At 43.1% G+C, this 20,485-nt stretch overlaps 2 long non-coding RNA genes across 3 annotated transcripts; both read right to left on the bottom strand.

Annotated features, from left to right (window-relative positions):
• Nucleotides 1-1,580: 1,580 nt before the first annotated feature.
• LOC115253089 (uncharacterized) lies at nt 1,581-9,090 on the bottom strand. 2 transcript variants are annotated; one of them, XR_003891394.1, is made up of 4 exons: nt 8,870-9,090; nt 4,888-5,281; nt 3,178-4,582; nt 1,581-2,923 (listed from the first exon to the last, which is right to left on the bottom strand). It is a non-coding gene; the product is annotated as an uncharacterized lncRNA (long non-coding RNA). The 2 variants fall into 2 exon arrangements; XR_003891395.1 differs by lacking the exon at nt 8,870-9,090 and adding an exon at nt 8,506-8,856.
• A 9,194-nt stretch (nt 9,091-18,284) lies between these two features.
• Nucleotides 18,285-20,183, bottom strand: LOC115253019 (uncharacterized). Its single transcript, XR_003891339.1, has 3 exons — nt 19,599-20,183; nt 19,108-19,217; nt 18,285-18,673 (listed from the first exon to the last, which is right to left on the bottom strand). It is a non-coding gene; the product is annotated as an uncharacterized lncRNA (long non-coding RNA).
• Between the last annotated feature and the right edge of the window lie 302 nt (nt 20,184-20,485).

The following is a 20,485-nucleotide window of genomic DNA, read 5'->3' as shown; positions in this document are numbered from 1 at the left end:
GGTTTGGGCATCTAGTCAGGATGCCCCCTGGACGCCTCCCTGGTGAGGTGTTCAGGGCATGTCCCTCCGGTAGGAGACCCCCGGGGAGACCCAGGACACGTTGGAGAGACTATGTCTCTCGGCTGGCCTGGGAACGCCTGGGGATCCCTCCGGATGAGCTGGAGGAGGTAGCTGGGGAGAGGGAAGTCTGGGCTTCTCTCCTTAGGCTGCTGCCCCCGCGACCCGACCCGGATAAGCGGTAGAGAATGGATGGATGGATGGAACTGATAACAGTCTCAAAGAATTTCTAATGTCCACATTTCACATCTACATCAAACTTGCTGAGAAATCATTAAAAACACAAACAAAAGTGAAGATAGTCTGCAAATAAATTAAGATTTGATTATGCCATCAGTACTGTGTGAATAAGTCTGTGTCACTATAGATAACTGAACCTAAAACAATATCCAGACACATTTATTGTGTTTTAATGCTTCTTTTGAAGGTTTTTATTTATGATAAATGTATTCAGTCATCCAGGTCAAAGAAATGGGAATCCCAGATCCTTCAGGTGTAAAAGGACGGTTGAATGCTGTCGTGAGGAGACGGCGCCAGGCATGTGCATGCCTGCTGCTTCGTCTCCCCAGTGTACAGACATATATGTCTTTAGTTCTCTGGACAGCATTGACCATGTTACTGTCTTTCTGTCTCGGAGTGTGTTGCCAGGCTACCAGCTACGATTGTTGTAACAGTATAGTCGTGTTACTTCTGTTTCAACTGCGTCTACTTCGATCTTTTTCTACTAAGTGGATCTAAAAAAGGCCCCGTCAGGATAACCACACCTTTTCAGAGATTTCCTAACGTGGTTCTTCTCCTACTTCCTCTTCTATCTAGTTGGTATCATTTGTTCGCGATGGTTCAGGGTTTGGATAAAACCCAGCTTGTGCCGTAGAGGATGATGGAAGTCATGAAGATGATACAGGTGGTACTTCAATGTTGAGGCTTCTGTCTGCTTCAGTGTGTACTGCAACAGTCCAGGAAGGGCCAAACGTTCTCCTGACATCTTCACGAACAAACTTGACGTTATGAACGGCTGAGGTTGTCACAGCCCCATTCCCCCAGTTTCCTCCTGTCCCTCTGCCGCAGTAATTTTCCACTCTCCCTGCCTCTGCTCCACTTTACCTGCCAGCCACTCCCACCCCATCAGCTCAACTCCACTCACCTGCAAGCACAGCTGCAGCTTATTCCCAATCAGCCCTGCTTATAAGCCTCCCCTGCACTCTCAGTTGTTGCCAGATTGTTCTTCTGCTTTGATGCAAGACTTTCCAGTGTTATTTCCCTGCCTGTCTTCATTCTGCCTGCCTTGCCTGTTCCCTGGACAACCTACCTGCTTTCTGCCCCTGACTATGACTTCTGCCTCAGCGTTTCTGGTTCCTGTCTGCTCACCTGGTTTTGACTTCTCCGCCTGGCCCCGACTTCGCTGCTGCTCGTCCCCAGTCTGCGCCGCTACATCGTCAACCTCCTCTCCTGTAAGCCCCTTTCTGTCACTACTGTAAGCAGAACTGCACGGTTCCGAGGATGTACGTCCTTCCCCCTTGGTTCCGCATTCCGACTCTGCTCGACCCACTCCCCGAGCTTGCAACCCATAGACTTTGTGCGGGCCCTGAGCCTGAAGAACGGACTATTTCCTGTGTTACCTTGTCTGTTACAGTTTTTCTCAATCACTTTGGTACATTTTTCCAATCATTCTTGCAATTTGCAGAAGATCAAGTGCATTTCTCAAAACAGTTTGAACAAATAGCAAAACACCGTGGATCACCTGCAAAAGCCAGTCTCTTGCTCAAAATCCTTAGTCCATCCCTCAAAAGCAAGTTTTTGTGTCAATATACTTGTCAGTGCCATCAGAATGTTTAATCATTGTGTCATTGTGTACGGATAAGACAGTCAAATTCATTAGTCATGTTGGCAATTGAATAGTGCACTTTGAAGGGACATGTTGATGTAAAATGTGGTTTAGGTGTGATGACAAGTGTTGTACATTTGACCTCATATAATGTATATGTGTAAGATTGATTGGAAAAGACAAGATTCACATTTACAGAATGACTTCTTTATTGGCAAACATTGACATTGCAGTGCGTAAAGAAAAAAAAAAGACAGCACTGCACATAACAAAGGTGAACTACAATACGTAAGTAAACATAGGTCAAAAATATAAACATAGGTCATACAGTAGGTAAACAAAAAAATATGAACAACTCCCCAAATTCTAATCTCAATCCTGATCTTCAGCTTCTTCCCGTTCCTGTCTGTTAGGCCACAAATTCTCATCCACGTCACACCTGATGTCCTCCCGTGCAAGGCAGCGTGGATAGTATCTTCTTGCATGCCTAATCCATGCTCTGCAGGAATCTGCAGTAATGTCTTGGCATGCTGCATCCATTGCAGCCAGAAGGGTCACTTGTGTGTGTGGCTCTTGGTCATACACCTTCCACCTCCAGGCTGAGAAAAATTCCTCAATAGGGTTGAGGAATGGGGAGTATGGTGGTAAGAACTCCATCACCATTCTGTTATGGTTTGCGTACCACTGCCTTACTAGGTTTGACTTGTGGAAGCTTACATTGTCCCATATTATGGCATATTTGGGCAGGGCCATATTCTCGGCTGGGCCACCTAGGATATGATCCCTGTACAAAGTGTCTAGGAATGCTATTAGACGTTCAGAGTTGTATGGACCCATCAGTGGAATGTGTGTCAGCACACCGTTATCTGATATTGCGGCACACATAGTTATGTTGCCACCCCTTTGGCCTGGCACATCAATGGTGGCTCGATGTCCAATAAGGTTTCGACCCCGTCTTCTGCGCTTTGTCAGATTGAAGCCAGCCTTGTCCATGTAAATGAAATGACAGGGTGGCTCACTAGCTTCCAGTTCCATCATGCGCTAAATACAGAAGACAAAATGTTATTTTTGGAATTACTGCATTACATGCATTTGCAAAAGAAGTTAGATCAAACGTATATGACATATTGCATTTTCTTTTCTACAGCCGTAGCATATGTGCAAATGCCACACTTACAGTAGTGTAGTGTACATCTTTACATTACATTGCATTTGGCAGACACCTTTTACTGTAAACCCAAAGCGACTTACAAACGAGGACATATCTATATATGGTTTTGGAATAAAAGTTGTACCTGGACAAAGTGGTAGCGCAGCTCCTTCACCCTCTCACCATTTCTTTCAAATGGGACAGTGTATAGCTGTTTCATGCGCATGTGTTGTTTTTTTTAGCACTCTATCAATGGTAGAGATACTGACTGTTTGGATGTTTGCAAATGTGTCGTTGTCCTGCAAAATAGTAGTCTGTATCTCTCTTAGTGTAATGGCGTTGTTTTCCACAACAATGTTGCAGATAGCCATCTCCTGCTGTGGTGTGAAAATCTGCCCTCTACCACCCCTGTGTACTTGTCTTGCAGTCCTATGTGGGAAATAGAAATGTCAACCAAAACAAATTTGAGGAAGACACAATGGCATTGTATAGAGCATCAGTGGAATAGGCTACTGTAATTTTGTATGGGGCATTACTGTATTGACATGTAAATACAGTAAACTCCATGTAATTCAGCACATACTGTTAGACTACACACCTGTTCTCTCTGCGGAAAGTTTGAATAATTGAGGACACAGTTGTTCTGCCAACATTTGGCTGCACCCTTCTCCCCGCTTCAGCCATAGTCAGCCCATGATTCAAAACATGGTCTACAAGTGTTGCTCTGATTTCATCAGGAACATGCATGTGTCCGCCTCTTCTGCCTCTTCCTCTTCCTACTCCTCCACCACGCAGCCTCACCCCTCTTCCTCTCCTTCTTCTTGGCTGTTTTCCTTCCATTGTCAGACATTGTAACTTTCTATTGTGCTCTGGTTACCTATATACTCCCCAGTAGATTGTTCATGAGATGCTCCCTTGAGCTCATTCAGAAAACTGTCGATCATTGGTTGATCAACTCTTTTCATTAGAGAAAGTCTAGATTCACCTGGGAGGAATTTACCAATTTAGATCATATTTACAGACAAATGTCTTATGGAAATGTATATATGCTTGACATGTTATGATGGCTTGGTAAATCATTTTGCATGCATGACTTATATGATGAACTATAGCCTAAATGTTTTGGGGAAAGAGACTATTTGATAGATTCCTATAACAAAGCATTTTGATTAGCATGACAAAAGCAATTGATAATGTACGAAAAAACTGAGAATTGTACACAATCATTTGCATGGATGGACAAAAGCATTTGCAATTTGTTCAATGCAATGAGAAACTGCCTTTTTCATCTGCACAAATGGCATGATGATGTGACAATTGAACAAGAACTTTTGAGAATTTCAATTCTGATGTGAGAAATGTACCAAACCAATTGAGAAAAACTGTAATAAAAGTCATTACCACGGTACAGCTTTCCAGAGTGCTGCATTTGGGTCCAAATTGCACCCGTCACAGAGGTGGTCAGTGAAGACTTCTTCTGTCTGTGGAGGCTTTCTCTTGAGTGGAAGCAGGTGGTTCGACAGAGGCTGAGCAGAGCACAATAGTGTGGTCTGAGGATAGTTGAGTAAAGAAGCCATCTTTATTAAATTGGAAAAACCATCAATGAAAAGAGGAAGGGGCATTCGACAATGTCGTCCCTGATCCCAAGGGTGGACACCCAACATCACCTGATGACCAGGAGGATCCACACTCCTTTAACAATGCAAATTACCCCCTATAGCCACTAAGAGCAGAATTCTGTAAACAGCAAAGTGCACATAACTCCACCAGCCTCTTGGAAAAATGTTAAGGAACTGGTTTTTGCACTGAAGACTGTATTTTCCCCAAAGCACCACTGGTATTACACAAAACCAACCTGCAAAAGATCCTGTGGAGTCCACAAAGACATGAGCGAAGAGCAGTTTTAGATCGTGTTTGAACATCCTAGCCATAAAATCTAGATGTTTGATTTGTCAGACAGCGCACTGGTTTTGTTCCAGTAATCCTTATGAGAGTGGTATTCCCCAGCCCATTTCTTCATCTCTCCTAATCAAACCCAGCATTTTGAGGTCTTTTTTGCAGTTAGTAGTTGCCTCAGCGCCGGAGAATCCTGGTGACCTATATTCTGCTGGAGTCTGCTGCCTTTTCCAGCTGAAGCTGTTTGCTCTCCATTGCCAACACTGGATCCAGGCTGCTCTGGCACATCAGCATTCTGACCCACATCTCCATGGCAACAGCTTCACAATATCCTGACAGTGCAGCAGCAACTCCTAAACAGAAGAGGTGATTTAACATGGTGGGTTTGTACCTTGTGTTGGTCCCCCCTCCAACCCACCAATGAGAAACGTGTGCACGCACAACGATGTAAGACCATGCGCTCAAAGCAGAAATTTTTATCTAAATGTTGTCAATAGGGCTGATAAATTTGGAGTCGCCATTGAGCCAAGGCGTCTGTTGTTCCTCCCATCTCATGCCATATGCTCCCATAATTTACTGCCAGTTCTTGATCTGCTTCTTTCCTGTTTCTCTTATTAATCAGATTTGAACTTTAAGATGTCAGCATAGGTTTTGCAAACAAATTGTAACAGCAGCAGGTTTTGTTTTCAGCAGTCACACACAGGGAGATTAGATTACAAGGTTAGCCTGTAACAGAGTTGTCTCAGTGCTAACAGAGTAATCTTAAATAAGATTTTATCTGCTGGATTTTATCACAATAGTATACCGTCACTTTTTATTTGCACAGGGTGAAACTTGCTCTGCTAACTACTGCCACCCAAATCAGATAACACCCACTACAATCAACATTTGTGGTTGCTTTCTGGGGAAGTAACATGGCTGTTAGATATAAGGTGGCTGCCAGCCTGAGAAAGACACATATAATATTTTATTGTGTTTAACCATTAACTGCACAAAGGATAAATAATAGCCTGACTCAGGTCAGGTCTGGTCTGGGACTGATAACACCTGCTGTATACTTGGGTTATCAATTACATCCACATCATAAATGACATCTCCAGGACAGCAAAGCATCGAGCAGGCTGGTCAACCATTTTTAAAGCTAGTCATCATCTGTAATCATTATTGGATCTGTTACAGTCCTGGAGTCATTTCCAGGGTTAGTTACGACACCAAGAGCAAAGCTTTGCCAGGCTTGTGTTGTCATCTACAAATACAGAAATTAATATTCACGGTCACAGAGTTGGTGCTCAATCAAATGCATGACTGTTTCAAGTCATCTAAATTAACAATCATTTGTAATTCTGTTTCACCATTAATGTTGTGGTTGGATGAATCCAGATAGTCTCCTGAGAAATTAATTGGTTGTAGACACCATGATATATTTATCCAAAAAATGTATGAATTTTTTTAAATGTAAGGAGTGATGCGTTGCACTCTTTGTGTGCAGCTGTTTGCTTTATTCATTGTCAGTGTTGTATGGACTCTCTAGCTGATTGCTAGAACAGTCCACATTTACACTGATTGTATACATATATTCTTGACTTTAGGGTCAGTACCTCAAACACAACTCCTGGCACTAAACAGACTTTTCTACACCCTTCATACTTGCCTGTTCCATGGCAACCTAAGAAACAAAGGTCTGCCAAACAAGGCGACGATAAAAACAACATAATGCATGACCTACAAATCTCCCTGCGACTAAATGTCTTTGGCTAGTCAGAAACTCTAAACGCGGTTGTGCCATTTTCTGTGCAGGTTCTGTAGCATATTGTCCTTGCATTTTCAGCCGAAGGCCCTGAAAAAAGATTTATTTCACTGTCCCACAATCATTTCCCAGATAATATTTTCTCCATCAAATGTCTGCTGGGATATTTTCCAGGAATATTAGAAAATCACCACTATCATCAACATGTCACAGATGGAATTTTACTGTAGGATTATTATGCAATAGTCCAGCTAAAAGAGCTGCAATAATGGGCAGTGTACAATGCCCAGTAATCACTGGGATAGTTTTCAATAAGCCCCTGGCCCTAAAAAGGACTGGTGGAACAACAGAAATGGCAGCATGCATGAGTGGATAGATGGTTGTGCTTCCGGACTGCCACTTGCACAGACACGCCTTATTTTTTAATCTATACATATCAATTTTAATCCAGCTGTTGGGTACAGATCTAAGAATGATGTCTGTGTTAATGTGACCACAGGGTGGGGGATGAGCACACCATTTCCTCAAACAATGAAAACATCAGAAGCCCCTAATGTGTCTAAGCCTTTCCCACCACTCTCCACATGTACTGCTGACCATTGGTGACAGCGATCTCTCATGATTTTCCACGGGGGCAGATTGTGTTGCCTGTTGTGTAGTGTGGCTCTGGCCAACAGAACCCACGTCTCCTCCATTGTTCACACTGGCCATCTTTAGTTGAAGTAACCTGTATTACCCCTTACGTCCTGATCTTTAGATTTAGCATGAAAGCGCTTTGCTGAGGTTGAACGCGACTACACTTCCTATCTGCTATGTTTTTCTCTCAGCTTTCCACAAGATTCCATGAAGCCCATAGAGCTCAGCTTCACAGTTTGCTGAAGTGATGACAAAAATTATCAGCTCACAAAACCAGATATTTTCCTGCTGCCAGCAACAGTTCGTGTGCAGCTATTCCATTCATCCCAGCATGGTAGTTAGACTGGAATAAGGTATCTGTGGCAGCTGTCCCAGCTTAAACAAACACCGAGTGTCAGTTGATATTTGTCTGCAGTGTTTGTCTGCAGAAAATATAGGGTGGGAGGATTTCCTGTTTTTTTCCTTGAAGGAAAGTGCCTCAGTGGCAAAATCCTTGTAAGTTTTATACTGTGAATGACAGAAGTAACTAAGTTAAAATATCTCAATTATTTTCTTTTATAAAGATCTGTGTTAAATAACCAGAAAATATAAATGTCATCCTGACATGGCAGTTAATACAATGTATACATGCCATCATAACGGCCTGACAGTTACTGGACATTTGTCAATGCAATAATCTTCCATCCGGAGTTTTTTTTGGTTTTTTTCTTCAAAATCCAAGCCATCGTTCATTACATCAGTTTAGCACACCAGTCTCTTTTGTACATCATCCAAACCTGGCCCAGGTTTAAATAGGTAAGATAGATTTGGTTATCTTCATTTGAAGCACCTTAATGAAAATAATTCTCTGGAGGATATAACTCCAACAAGAAAACTAAAGCTAAATTCTCTCCTGTTCTCCCCTGACTTCATCATTGTAAGTCACACTATTAAATGGGTCTAAGTGCATCTAAATCAGACTAAACTGAATAATAATTCAGAATAATTTATGCAACTGGAAATTCTGTCTATGAAGCATTTTAGTTGGATTATTGGTGGAGTCAAGCGTCACCCCCCACGAGTTGTTTACTTTGCTGTTCTTGGGCTACTTATATCACACTACAAAAATGCATCAAGGAGTTATCCAGTGAAGCAGCAACCACAGCAAAACAAAACAGCAGCAATGCACATTTTAGCTGTCAGTACTTAAAATACCATTTGTGTTAGGAATGGCAGTAGAATTGTAGTAGTCTCCACATCGTTCAAGTAATACTTCCCCATGGTTCAGTAGGTTCCTTCTGGTTGCTACTGCCCACAGCAGACCATTTGTAAACCACTCAGTGGGATGCTTCTGCTTCCAGACCAGCGAAATATAAGCTAAATGTAGTGCAAATGCAGATCGCATAGGCTAGAGTCAATGTGCTCTTGTAATCGACAAATGAGCTATCTGTGACTGTCAGTCCCATTTTAACTAAGCTAACCGAAAATTAAATATGCTGACTTCACCTGCAAAAACCTGCAACTGCACAGCCAACTGAACTAATGGCATGAGAATCTGTTTGAGCACCCAAACACTGACCTTTTCAATCTGACAGACTGAGGTTTCCTAAGGGACAGTTCATCTGTATCGGCTCATTCTTTCTTGTGTTCCACTGTGGGGTGTTGACATTAGATCGATTGTTCAACTACATGATTTCACTGAGCAAAAATTTAAAAAATTGGAAAAAATACATTCATTAAAGTCATTAAAAAGTTCATGCACAGGAAACATCAACTTTTATCTTTAATAATTGCACTGTCCAACGGAGATTGGATCTAGATATATTACGTATTTGGAGTCTCCTATAGGGCAACCTATTTACTGATTAACCTGATCCCGATAATAGTACAGTTTGGTGTGTGTTGACTCATATGCTGCTTTCTCAGGATAAAGAATGCAGCGGTAGCTGGACTGACAAACGACAGCAGCTGTTGATTCACACAAAGAGGAGGACAAAATCCACATCTATGCTTTCTTTAACATCATGGTCAGATTCGGATCACAACAACCTTTATGTCATGTGATCAAAGTGGAACTGAGCATTTGTACATGTTTGTTTCATACACAGTAAGAGGAAGATGAATTTGAATAAATCATGTTAAAAACAGGAACTTGGCTGGTTGCAGTGAAAACATTTCCTCTGAATGTGTTCAAACTTAAACACAGCTGCAAAAAACTGGATATTACTTCATTAGGAAAGTGAGAATCAACCTGAATTTGCAAGAAAAAATGGTTAAACAAGTAGGCATGTTAATGGATGGAGATGCTTCGAAGTTCAATAAATCAAAGGAATAATTTATGCACTGAACTTTCTTTCCACATAGCAGTTTGCAGTAGTCGGATTATTGGTGGCATCAAGCCACCTCCTCCTTGCTAGGTGGTGATTTGCACTGCTTTACTTTGTTGTTCTTGGGCCACAGCAGTTGACCATTTACATCACACCACAACAAGCGATTAAAAAGTTAGCCGGTAATGTACCACAGTGAAATCACCAGTACATGTCAGTCAACCCATGAATCAGCACGGTGGCAGTCTCTGCGTCATTCCAAAAATGCTTTGCTACGGTTCGCTAGGTTCCCATCCCATCACACACAGCAGAGTGTAAACAACTTGGGAGGAATCTTCTGCTTCCAGGTCAGTGAAATATGAGCAATGTTTAGCAACAGAAATAGAACACAAACTACACCAGTATCAGAAATAGAAAGAGCTCTTGTAGATGTAGAATGTAGATCTTAAAGAAAGTAAAATACAATTGTATATGTATGTACCCAGATCCTCATTTCCCTGAAGGATAACAGATGGAATTCAAAATGACATTTTTCCCAGTGAGGTAGAGCTGAAGTGAAAGTGAGCGAGGACACAGTTGGTGGTCCCGGGAATTGGTGTTCTCAAAGGTCACAGTACATCGACCTGGCACAGAAGCACTCACTGTGGTTTCGGCCATAGAAACTCATCCAGCCATTCCTAATGACAACTGCTCGGTGATGACACCGATGAATATGGGCTGCTCCTCTCGTCAGGCCGGGGAATGAATGTTGACAGCCACATTGTGCTCTGAATGCATGTTCACCCCAGTAAGCCCGGCTGAAGAGTTGCTCTATGATGTCACAGGTCAGCACGTGGTGTCGCAAAGCACAACTGACAGTTTATATAGTTATAGTTCTGGACAATTCAGTTCTCATTTAGAGAAATTTCACACTAAATATATAACATGAAGGCACAGAAATAATTTAACCATTTCATTACAAAAATACCCATTCTCTCTCTCTACTAAAGAGATGTTTACAGCACAAGGTGACTGTTTGAGGGAGACCTCCAGGAGAGGAGGAATAGACATCCGAGCACTGCTCAGTAGCAAAAACAGGCACATCTGGGAATATTTAACCACAACCAGGAAGTGATCCAGCCTCACCTGTCGGGAATCACTGATTAGGGAGCACATCCCTGGTCCATTGCTGGTCGACTTGTGGTCCCCAGAGTCTCTAGAGGTAGAATGGGGGCCAAGCATTTAGCTACCAGGCCCCCCTACTGTGGAACCAGCTCCCTGTCCAGGTACGGGAGGCTGACTCCATCTCTACTCCATCTCTACTTCAGATTTGGCTTAAAACCTACCTCTTTGAAAAAGCTTTTTGAGGCCTAGCTCCATCCTACCTGGAGGAGCTAGTGACACCTTACCAGCCCAATAGACCGCTCCGCTCTCAGAATGCTGGTCTACTTGTGGTCCCCAGAGTTTCTAGGGGTAGAATGGGGGGGCGAGCATTTAGCTACCAGGCCCCCCCTGCTGTGGAACCCTGTCCAGGTACGGGAGGCTGACTCCATCGCTACGTTTAAGATTAGGCTTAAAACCTACCTCTTTGAAAAAGCTTATTGTTACTAATTCTGTAGTTCCAGTTACTATCATAGACAGACAAATTATCATATTTAGGGGGTCGTCCAATTATTAGGTTAACATTTTAGCTATGCTGCTATAGGCCAAGGCTGCTGGGGTCCGGAAAGATGATCACCTGTCACACCACTGGAAATGGTCTCCTCTCCCCTGCAGGCCATCAGCAGGAGGGTCCCCCCACATGAGTTTGGTCCTGCTCAAGGGGAGTTTTTCTTGCCACTGTTGCTTGTTTGGGGTCAGACCCTGGGATTCTGTAAAGCGCCTAGAAACAATTTTGGTTGTAAAAGACACTACATAAATAAAGATTGATTGATTGACATCTGAACAGGCAAAGGAGGGAGGGGGAGCTCCACCCATCAAAGTTACATGATGAAATTATCATTAATTAATTATCAATCAATCACTCAATCAATCTTTATTTATATAGTCAATTACAGATGCTGATTGATCAGTTTATACAAGCAGAAAGGAAAAATAAACCATCACCAGCATTCCATTATGTGTATGGAACACATCCCAGGGTGATTATGTAAAATGATTTATTCCAACAAACACGAAGGAATCTGTGTAAATTTCTGCAGTTCATAGAAATTATCACTGTCTTTGGTCACATGCTTCCCCCACATTAACAAATAAATGAATTGAATATATTGCTTTACTCAAATAAAATCTAAGAGATTTGGAAGATATGCAGCATCTTCCAGGTTTGGAAGCATCACACCTTAATGTCTGCAGCGTCTACAGTCAGCTTCATGATTCTTTAAGTGGCTCTCCAAGACATGAAAGTTTGAAAGCTCATTTCAGTCATCGAAGCAAAAAGACTCTGCCCCAGGTTGAGCTCAAGGCAAGGATAAGCACCTACAGTGTAAACACACTGGAAACAAGAGTTTCAAAGGTATGAACATACCAACAGATGTACATACTGACAAGCTTAGACATTTCAGTGTGGGCAGGTTATGTTTTAACAGTAGAACATAGACTCGATGTTAGGGTTTTCTTGTCCACATCTAAAAAGTCCTCGGATTTATCTCAAGATAAAGAGTTTATTTTTACAGACTGAACATACATACATTAGTATCCAGATGGACCTCTATATATCAGTGCACCTCATGCTAGAGACATTTAGGAAGTGTATCCATGAAAGAATATGTATCTATGTATGGTTATTTTATTTTGCAGGAATGATTCAACTTTAAAGGATAAATTGTTCAAATTAACCTCATGCCTACAACACATGTTGATTTGTATCACAATGGGTAACAAAAATGTCATTGCAAAGCTAAATCTATGCCTGTAAAAAGCAGGAAAAATAGCACTTGAGTTCTCAAAATAACTTTATTCATTTAAAAAAGATTAGACTAACATTGAATGTCTAATTACCGATAGACTTAAACTGTGTCTGAAACATGAGCTGACTGTAATTAGCCACAGAGATGCTTCAGAGAATATTCATGGTTGTTTGTGGTGAAGCCAACTTGGCACAGCAGCATATTCCTCGACCAAAGTTGTGCAGATGTGGTTTCATTCTTTCCCAGCTACAAATTCCAATGTGCATACAGAGCTTTCTCCCAAAACTATTGGGTGCTGTGGAGATCAATGTTGACATGTAAGCACATTTAAAATGTGACATTATCAAAATGACTAAATAAATAAATAAATGACTAAATAACAAATGACTGAAAATTGTATTGAATATAGATCGGGTTGATTGCAGCAGGGGTACGATGTTCCAGTCAGAGTGTGTGGAAATTACAGTTGCTGATTGATCAGTTTATACAAGCAGAAAGGAAAAATAAACCATCACCAGCATTCAATCATGAGTATGGAATGCATCCCAGGGTGATTATGTAAAATGATTTCCAACAAACATGAAGGAATCTGTGTAAATTTCTGCAGCTCATAGAAATGATCAATGTCTTTGGTCACATGCTGTGGCCCATTTTTGTAGCTTAAAATTACAGACTTAGGGTGGTTTCCTAATTCTACTCTTTCCAAGTGTAAAAAACATGGCAACACTCTCATTTCCTACTTGCTTGGAGGTCAGGCCCAGGATTTATAGAAAAAAGGTCTGGAAAATCATGATTATTTGCAGACACTATATGAAAGAAAGCAAAAATGACAATTTCTTGCCGTAGTTTTTTATTGCTTGCAGCTGTAGATTTGTTTCACATTTTAAATAATATTAGTCTCTAGAAAAAATATATTCACATTTTTAGCATATCGGTTAAGTTTACAATACAGATATTTACATCAAATCAAATCAATCTTTATTTATATAGCGTCTTATACAATCAAAATTGTTTCAAGGTGCTTTCCAGAAACCCAGGGGCCCGGACAAGCAACAGTGGCAAGGAAAAACTCCCCTTTAACAGGAAGAAACCTTGAGCAGGACCAGGCTCATGTAGGGGGACCCTCCTGCTGATGGCCGGCTGGGTAAAGAGAGAGGAGAAGGAGAGGAGAAGGAAAGGAGAGGAGAGGGAGAGGGAGAAGGAGAGGAGAAGGAGAAGGAGGGGGAAGAGGGGAGGAGAGGGAGAAGGAGAGGAGAAGGAGAAGGAGGGGGAAGAGGAGAGGAGAGGAGAGGAGAGGAGAGGAGAGGAGAAGGAGAAGGAGAAGGAGGGGGAAGAGGGGAGGAGAGGGAGAAGGAGAGGAGAAGGAGAAGGAGGGGGAAGAGGAGAGGAGAGGAGAGGAGAGGAGAGGAGAAGGAGAAGGAGAAGGAGAAGGAGAAGGAGAAGGAGAAGAAGAGAGGAGAGGAGAGGAGAGGGGAGGAGAAGGAGAAGGAGAAGAAGAAGGAGAGGAGAGGAGAGGAGGGGAGGGGAGGGGAGGGGAGAGGAGAGGAGAGGAGAGGAGAGGAGAGGAGAGGAGAGGAGAGGAGAGGAGAGGAGAGGAGAGGAGAGGAGAGGAGAGGAGAGGAGAGGAGAGGAGAGGAGAGGAGAGGAGAGGAGAGGAGAGGAGAGGCAAAGAGCACAGAAACACACACAAAAATACACTATACAATGGGTCAGCGGGGCCGGAGGTCATCATGCAGCTCCGAAGACGGCGATACCTGTAAATGAATAGAGAGGGGAGGGGGGGAAGCAGAAAAACTACACAGGAATCATCATAACTAGTCTGCTTGATGAGGAGGAGGAAAGGAGAGGAGAGGAAACCATGACCCAGTGGGGTGACAGAGGCCTGTCAGGTGATCATGTTTCCGGACCCCGGCCGCCTTGGCCTATAACAGCATAGCTAAGACGTGACCTAACGATTAGACGACCCCCTAAGTATGATAATTTGTCTATCTATGATAGTAACTGGAACTACAGAATTAACAACAATAAGCTCTTTCAAAGAGGAAGGTTTTAAGTCTAATCTTAAATGTAGCGATGGAGCCAGCCTCCCGTACCTGGACAGGAAGCTGGTTCCATAGCAGGGGGGCCTGGTAGCTAAATGCTCGGCCCCCCATTCTACTCCTAGAAACTCTGGGAACCACAAGTAGACCAGCATTCTGAGAGCGGAGCGGTCTATTGGGCTGATAAGGTATCACTAGCTCCTCCAGGTAGGATGGAGCTAGGCCTCTGAGGACCTTGTAGGTCAAAAGAAGGGTTTTAGAAATTATTCTAAATTTAACGGGCAGCCAATGAAGCGACGCCATTACAGGAGTTATGTGATCTCTTTTGTCAATACCTGTCAGAACTCTGGCTGCAGCATTTTGGATCAACTGGAGGCTTCTTAAAGAGTTGTTTGGACACCCTGATAATAAAGAATTACAATAGTCCAGCCTAGAAGTAACAAAAGCATGAATTAACTTTTCAGTATCATGCCGCGTCAGTAGCTTCCTAATCTTTGTGATCTTCCTCAGGTGAAAAAAGGCACTTCTAGAGACTAATTTAATGTGTGAGTTGAAGGAGAGATTTTGATCAAAAGTTACTCCTAGATTCCTCACAGAGAGACTAGACTGTGCTGCCCCTGCCTCTCCCACTCACCAAAGCCCAGACCTGACTGTGCAGTCACATCACCATCCCCCCTCTCCCCCCGTAACACCTCCGGCACTGACAGCTCTCTCCTCACACCACGCCACCTCCCTCCACCCCCTGCCAGATCGACCCTCACAGTCCAACCCCCGTCCTCACCCACCAGGAGTCACACCTCGCCTCTCCATTACAGCTGATCAGGTGAGGAAGGAGCTGAGGAGGACCAAGACAAGGAAAGCTACTGGCCCTGATGGCATCAACTCCAGACTACTCAAGGACTGTGCAGATCAGCTCTGTGGAGTACTCCTGCACATCTTCAACCTGAGCCTCAGTCTGGAGAGAGTTCCACTACTGTGGAAAACATCATGTTGGTTCCGGTTCCTAAGACTGCGCACGCCAGGGAGCCCAACCACTTCAGGCCAGTGGCTTTAACCTCTCACCTGATGAAGACCATGGAGAGGATTGTTCTCACCCACTTCCGGCAGCTGGTGGACAGCAAGATGGACCCTCTACAATTTGCTTATCGACCGGGCATTGGTGTGGATGACGCTGTCATCTACCTGCTGAACCGGTCACTCTCACACCTTGAGAGCACCGGGAGCACTGTGAGAGTCATGTTCTTTGACTTCTCCAGTGCCTTCAACACAATCCAGCCATTATTGCTGAGAGGGAAGATGGAGGGAGCCGGAGTCGACTGTCACCTGGCTGCCTGGACCACCGACTACCTCACCAACAGACTACAGTACGTGAGGCACCGCGACTGTGAGTCCAAGGTGGTAGTCTGCAGCACGGGGGCCCTGCAGGGTACAGTTCTCTCTCCCTTCCTCTTCACTCTTTACACATTGGACTTCAGCCACAACTTGGACAGCTGCCACCTCCAGAAGTTCTCCGACGATACAGCCGTCGTTGGACGTGTGTCTGAGGGGAACGAACTGGAATACAGGGAGGTCATCACCAACTTTGTCGCCTGGTGTGAACTGAACCATCTGCGCATCAACGCCAGCAAGACAAAGGAGGTGGTGATAGACTTCAGTAGGAAGGCTTCTCACACTGCACCCGTGAACATCCAGGGTTTGGACATTGAGATTGTAGAGGAGTACAAATACCTGGGTGTTCATCTCAACAATAAACTGGACTGGACTCAACACAGACGCCCTGTACAAGAAGGGCCAAAGTCGTCTTCATCTGTTGAGGAGACTGAGGTCCTTTGGAGTGTGCAGGTCACTGCTTAGGACTTTTTATGACTCTGTGGTGGCATCAGTGATCTTCTACGCTGTGGTCTGCTGGAGCTGTGGAAGCTCAGAGAGGGACAGGAAGAGACTCAACAAGCTGGTCAAACGGGCTGCCTCAGTCCTGGACTGTTCTCTGGACTCCATTGATGAGGTGGGTGAGAGGAGGATGTTGGCCAAGCTGACATCAATTATGGACACCCCCTCTCACCCCCTACACGAGACTGTGGGGGCCTTAAGCAGCTCCTTCAGCAGCAGACTGTTACACCCATGGTGTAAAAGGGAACGTTACCGCAGGTCATTCATTCCAACTGCAGTCAGATTGTTCAACATGCACAGCACTTAATTGTAGCACCAATAACCCAGGGTTGGCATATTTGCACTAACTAATCATCCTACCTCTGGTATGTCTTATTTGCACATCTCATTTGCACCTTATTTTTTTGTCTTCACACTGTCCGACACTCCTCCCGTACATAATTTTTTAAATAATTTCTGTATATACTGTACAATGTACATAGCAATGTACATAACATAAGAGTCTTTTATTTTTTTCTTTTAGTACTTTTCTGTATTGTACACAATGGGCTACCACTGTAACGTGCAATTTCCCCGATGTGGGATCAATAAAGTCTTTTATCCTTATCCTTATAGATGTTAATGAGATACCATCTAGAGTGATCATATGATCTAATCTAGAGAGGTTCAGGACCAAACACCATGACCTCAGTTTTTCCTGAGTTAAGGAGGAGGAAATTTGAGGACATCCAGGACTTTATGTCTTTAAGACAGGTCTGGAGCTTCACTAACTTCTCTGTCTCCTCTGGTTTCATGGATAAATAAAGCTAAGTGTCATCAGCATAACAATGAAAATTTATCCCATGCTGCCGAATAATGTTCCCTAAGGGAAGCATGTACAAGGTGAAGAGGATTGGTCCAAGTACAGAACCTTGAGGAACCCCATGGCTAACCCTACTGTATGAGGAGGGAACAACATGGGCAAGAGCAAACCGGTATCTATCAGATAAATATAATCTAAACCAGTCTAGTGCTGTCCCTTTAATCCCAGTCACATGTTCCAGTCTATGTAACAGGATGCTGTGATCAACTGTATCAAAAGCAGCACTGAGATGCAGCAGAACCAGCATAGAGACCAGTCCATGATCTGAAGCTATGAGAAGATCATTAGTAACTTTAAGAAGTGCCGTTTCTGTGCTGTGATGAGCTCTAAAGCCTGACTGAAACATCTCAAACAGGCTGTTCCTCTGCAGGTGCTCCAGTAACTGAGTCACCACCACCTTCTCAAGAACTTTAGAGATAAAAGGAAGGTTGGATATTGGCCTATAATTTGCTAATACGTCAGGATCCAGTGATGGTCTTTTAAGCAACGGCTTAATCACTGCCACTTTGTAGGACCAGGGTACATAACCTGACACTAAAGAACCATTGATCTGGTCCAGGATAGAACTGCCTATCAATGGTAAAACATCCTTCAACAGGTGTGTTGGGATGGGATCTAAAAGACACGTGGTGGACTTGGATTTCTGAATTAGCGTTGACGCCTCAGAAAAATATATAGGGGTGAAGGAGTTTAAGGGCTCGTTGGAGAACCTGTATGTTCCCACAGTCAGCATATCTGGTGATGGTCCAGTTCCTTTCTCTCTGATAGCTAGAACTTTATCAGTGAAGAAGCTCATGAAGTCTTCACCACTAAGGGAAGAAGGTATACGCAGATCTTAAATACTGTGACTCTTAGTTGATTTGGCCACAGTTTTATTTTTCAGGTTGGGCAACAGAATGAAGCGTGATTCTCAGTGAGGTTGCTGCACCTTCCGCAATAGAGTCAACCTCAGCAGGGCTAAGATTATAATGATTTACCCCTGGGGAAACACACGGTGGTCCTGGGATTAGCACAGGGATCACTTCCTTAAACTTAGCTACAGCATTATCTGAAAGACATCTGCTATAGTATTGCTTGCTAATGTTTCAGATATGCACCTTTTGTGGTTGTTTGTTGAACCCCTGATATTCTCACAAACCTGGCCTATAAGGTGACACTTTGGCATTCATGTTTTAAGATTTCCTTTAGGATCTTTTCTTCCTCTGTACTCTTTTAATTCAACATGCGAAAGGAGGCATTCCTTTGCAGCTGAGCAGGGGGTAGTGTTGCCCAGGGGAGTGAGGCCTCGTCTCCCCACCACCTCAGAAACGTTGAGAACTGCCAACACTTGAATTTCTCCATGCATTGTTGTGTTTTCCTTTGGACATTTCAGCCATCCTAACAGAAAATTGTCACAGAGAAGACAATTAAAAGCATAAAAACTTCGAAGACATGCACTATTACAACTGTCATAACTTTGTTATTTTTGTTACATTGGATGGTATCTGGATAACATATAAGTACATTATGGAGGTAATGGAATAGAAGCTAAACAAGTCTACAAATGAGATTAGGATGCAGATTTAAAGTGTTCACTCCAGATTTATGGGAATACGACTCCAAATTGTAAGTGACTGTTTAGATTATCAACTATTGTTGCTCTCGGTCACTGACTTTTAAATCAAGGGAAGCCAGAAAGAGGACCCAAAATGCAGACATGGACAAGCCTAACTGTAAAAAGGTCTAATTTTACAAAAGGGTAAAAGCTGCAACAGGTGTGTAAGGTGCAAGTGAGCAAGGCTCAAAAATAAAGGTAAAGGGAAACGTGTTACCACAGGGGATCTATAACAAGCTGGCAATGAAAGGAGAACCGCTCTTTAAAGCTGCTGAGCCATTCAGCCCAGATGAGCTGGAGCTGAGGGAGGTGGTGCTTCAGACCTGCCTGCCAGGGAGAGGGGAAGAACCAGGAAAAAAACAACAAAAAATGCTGAATCCGAACACTAACAGTATGGAATCATGCATGGAAGAATTCTTTTGGATTTAACTAAAAGGCAAGTTCTGTAATTTGGAAAAACTTCAGCCTGGACAAACAAATGGATGATATCAATTGATGGATAATATTGCTGATAGAAGGTTCTGATATTGGAATTAGTGGCACCTTTCCATCCAACTTTCCATCCATCCATATTAGCTTAAATGAGTTATGGTAATAGTTGTTCTACACTGTTTTAAATGTCTTTTAAAATCAATTTGATCTGATTAAGGTTAAAGTGATGATGAACTGTACTCTTGATCACATATAATATGTAGTGGGAGCACTTACACTGAGGATGACCTTTACCTTCTGTAGAATTTATGATCTGCAGGAGAAGAGCAACAGGCTCCTGTGCTACTCTGCTGTTGTGGTGGATGGCTTTATTGACAGTAAAAGTAATTTTTAGTCATGGTTCAAACACACATACTATATTACTGTTATCACAGAAAATGAATGAATGCTATCATCACAGGTATTTATTTTTTCATGATTTAGTAGAATTTAGTCTCTTGGAATACTTTTGTTTTGCTCTAACATTCTTCAAAACGTAACTCCATCCTAAATTTGTGCTCATTAAAAAGACATAATTGCTCAAGGGGATTTCTAAGAACTGAAGATCATAATCATAATAAAAAATGCATTTTATTTCATCTCTATAAGTTGTTTTATGTCTAGTTATTAATTTCTTTCACCATACGTCACTTCCCGTCTCAATCGTTTGTTGGTTGCACTGTGTACAGTGTGTTAGATTCACTTGTGTGTGTTGGATTTACTTTACTTATTTCACTTTACTTAAAATTGAATACTTGGGACATTCTAGACACCTGATAACAACAGTGCGAAACTATGCCGACTATTAACATTAGCATGGCCTCACCGTCTGTTTCACCCGGTGTCTTTGTCTGTTCAGCGTGTGAAATGTTTAGTTACTCCTCTGCCTCCTTTAGTGAAGGGAATAGGTGCAGAAAGTGTCGTTTATTTACAGCTATTGAGGCGAGACTTAGCGAGCTTGAGACGCGGTTCCGCAGCTTGGAGTTAGCTGGAGTTGCGTCAGGTAGCCAGGAGAAGCTAGCTGCTGCGATGCTGCCTAGCGTCGCTACAGCTAGCGATCCCCCGGCAGCAGCTGAGCAGCCGGCTAGCCAGGGCGGCTGGGTGACGGTTCGTAGGAAGCGTAG

The sequence above is a fragment of the Takifugu rubripes genome, chromosome 16 (genome assembly GCF_901000725.2).
Source record: "Takifugu rubripes chromosome 16, fTakRub1.2, whole genome shotgun sequence".
NCBI classification, from domain to species: Eukaryota; Metazoa; Chordata; class Actinopteri; order Tetraodontiformes; family Tetraodontidae; genus Takifugu; species Takifugu rubripes.
The sequence above is the reverse complement of the archived record's forward strand: the minus strand, read 5'-3'. Positions and strand labels throughout refer to the sequence as shown.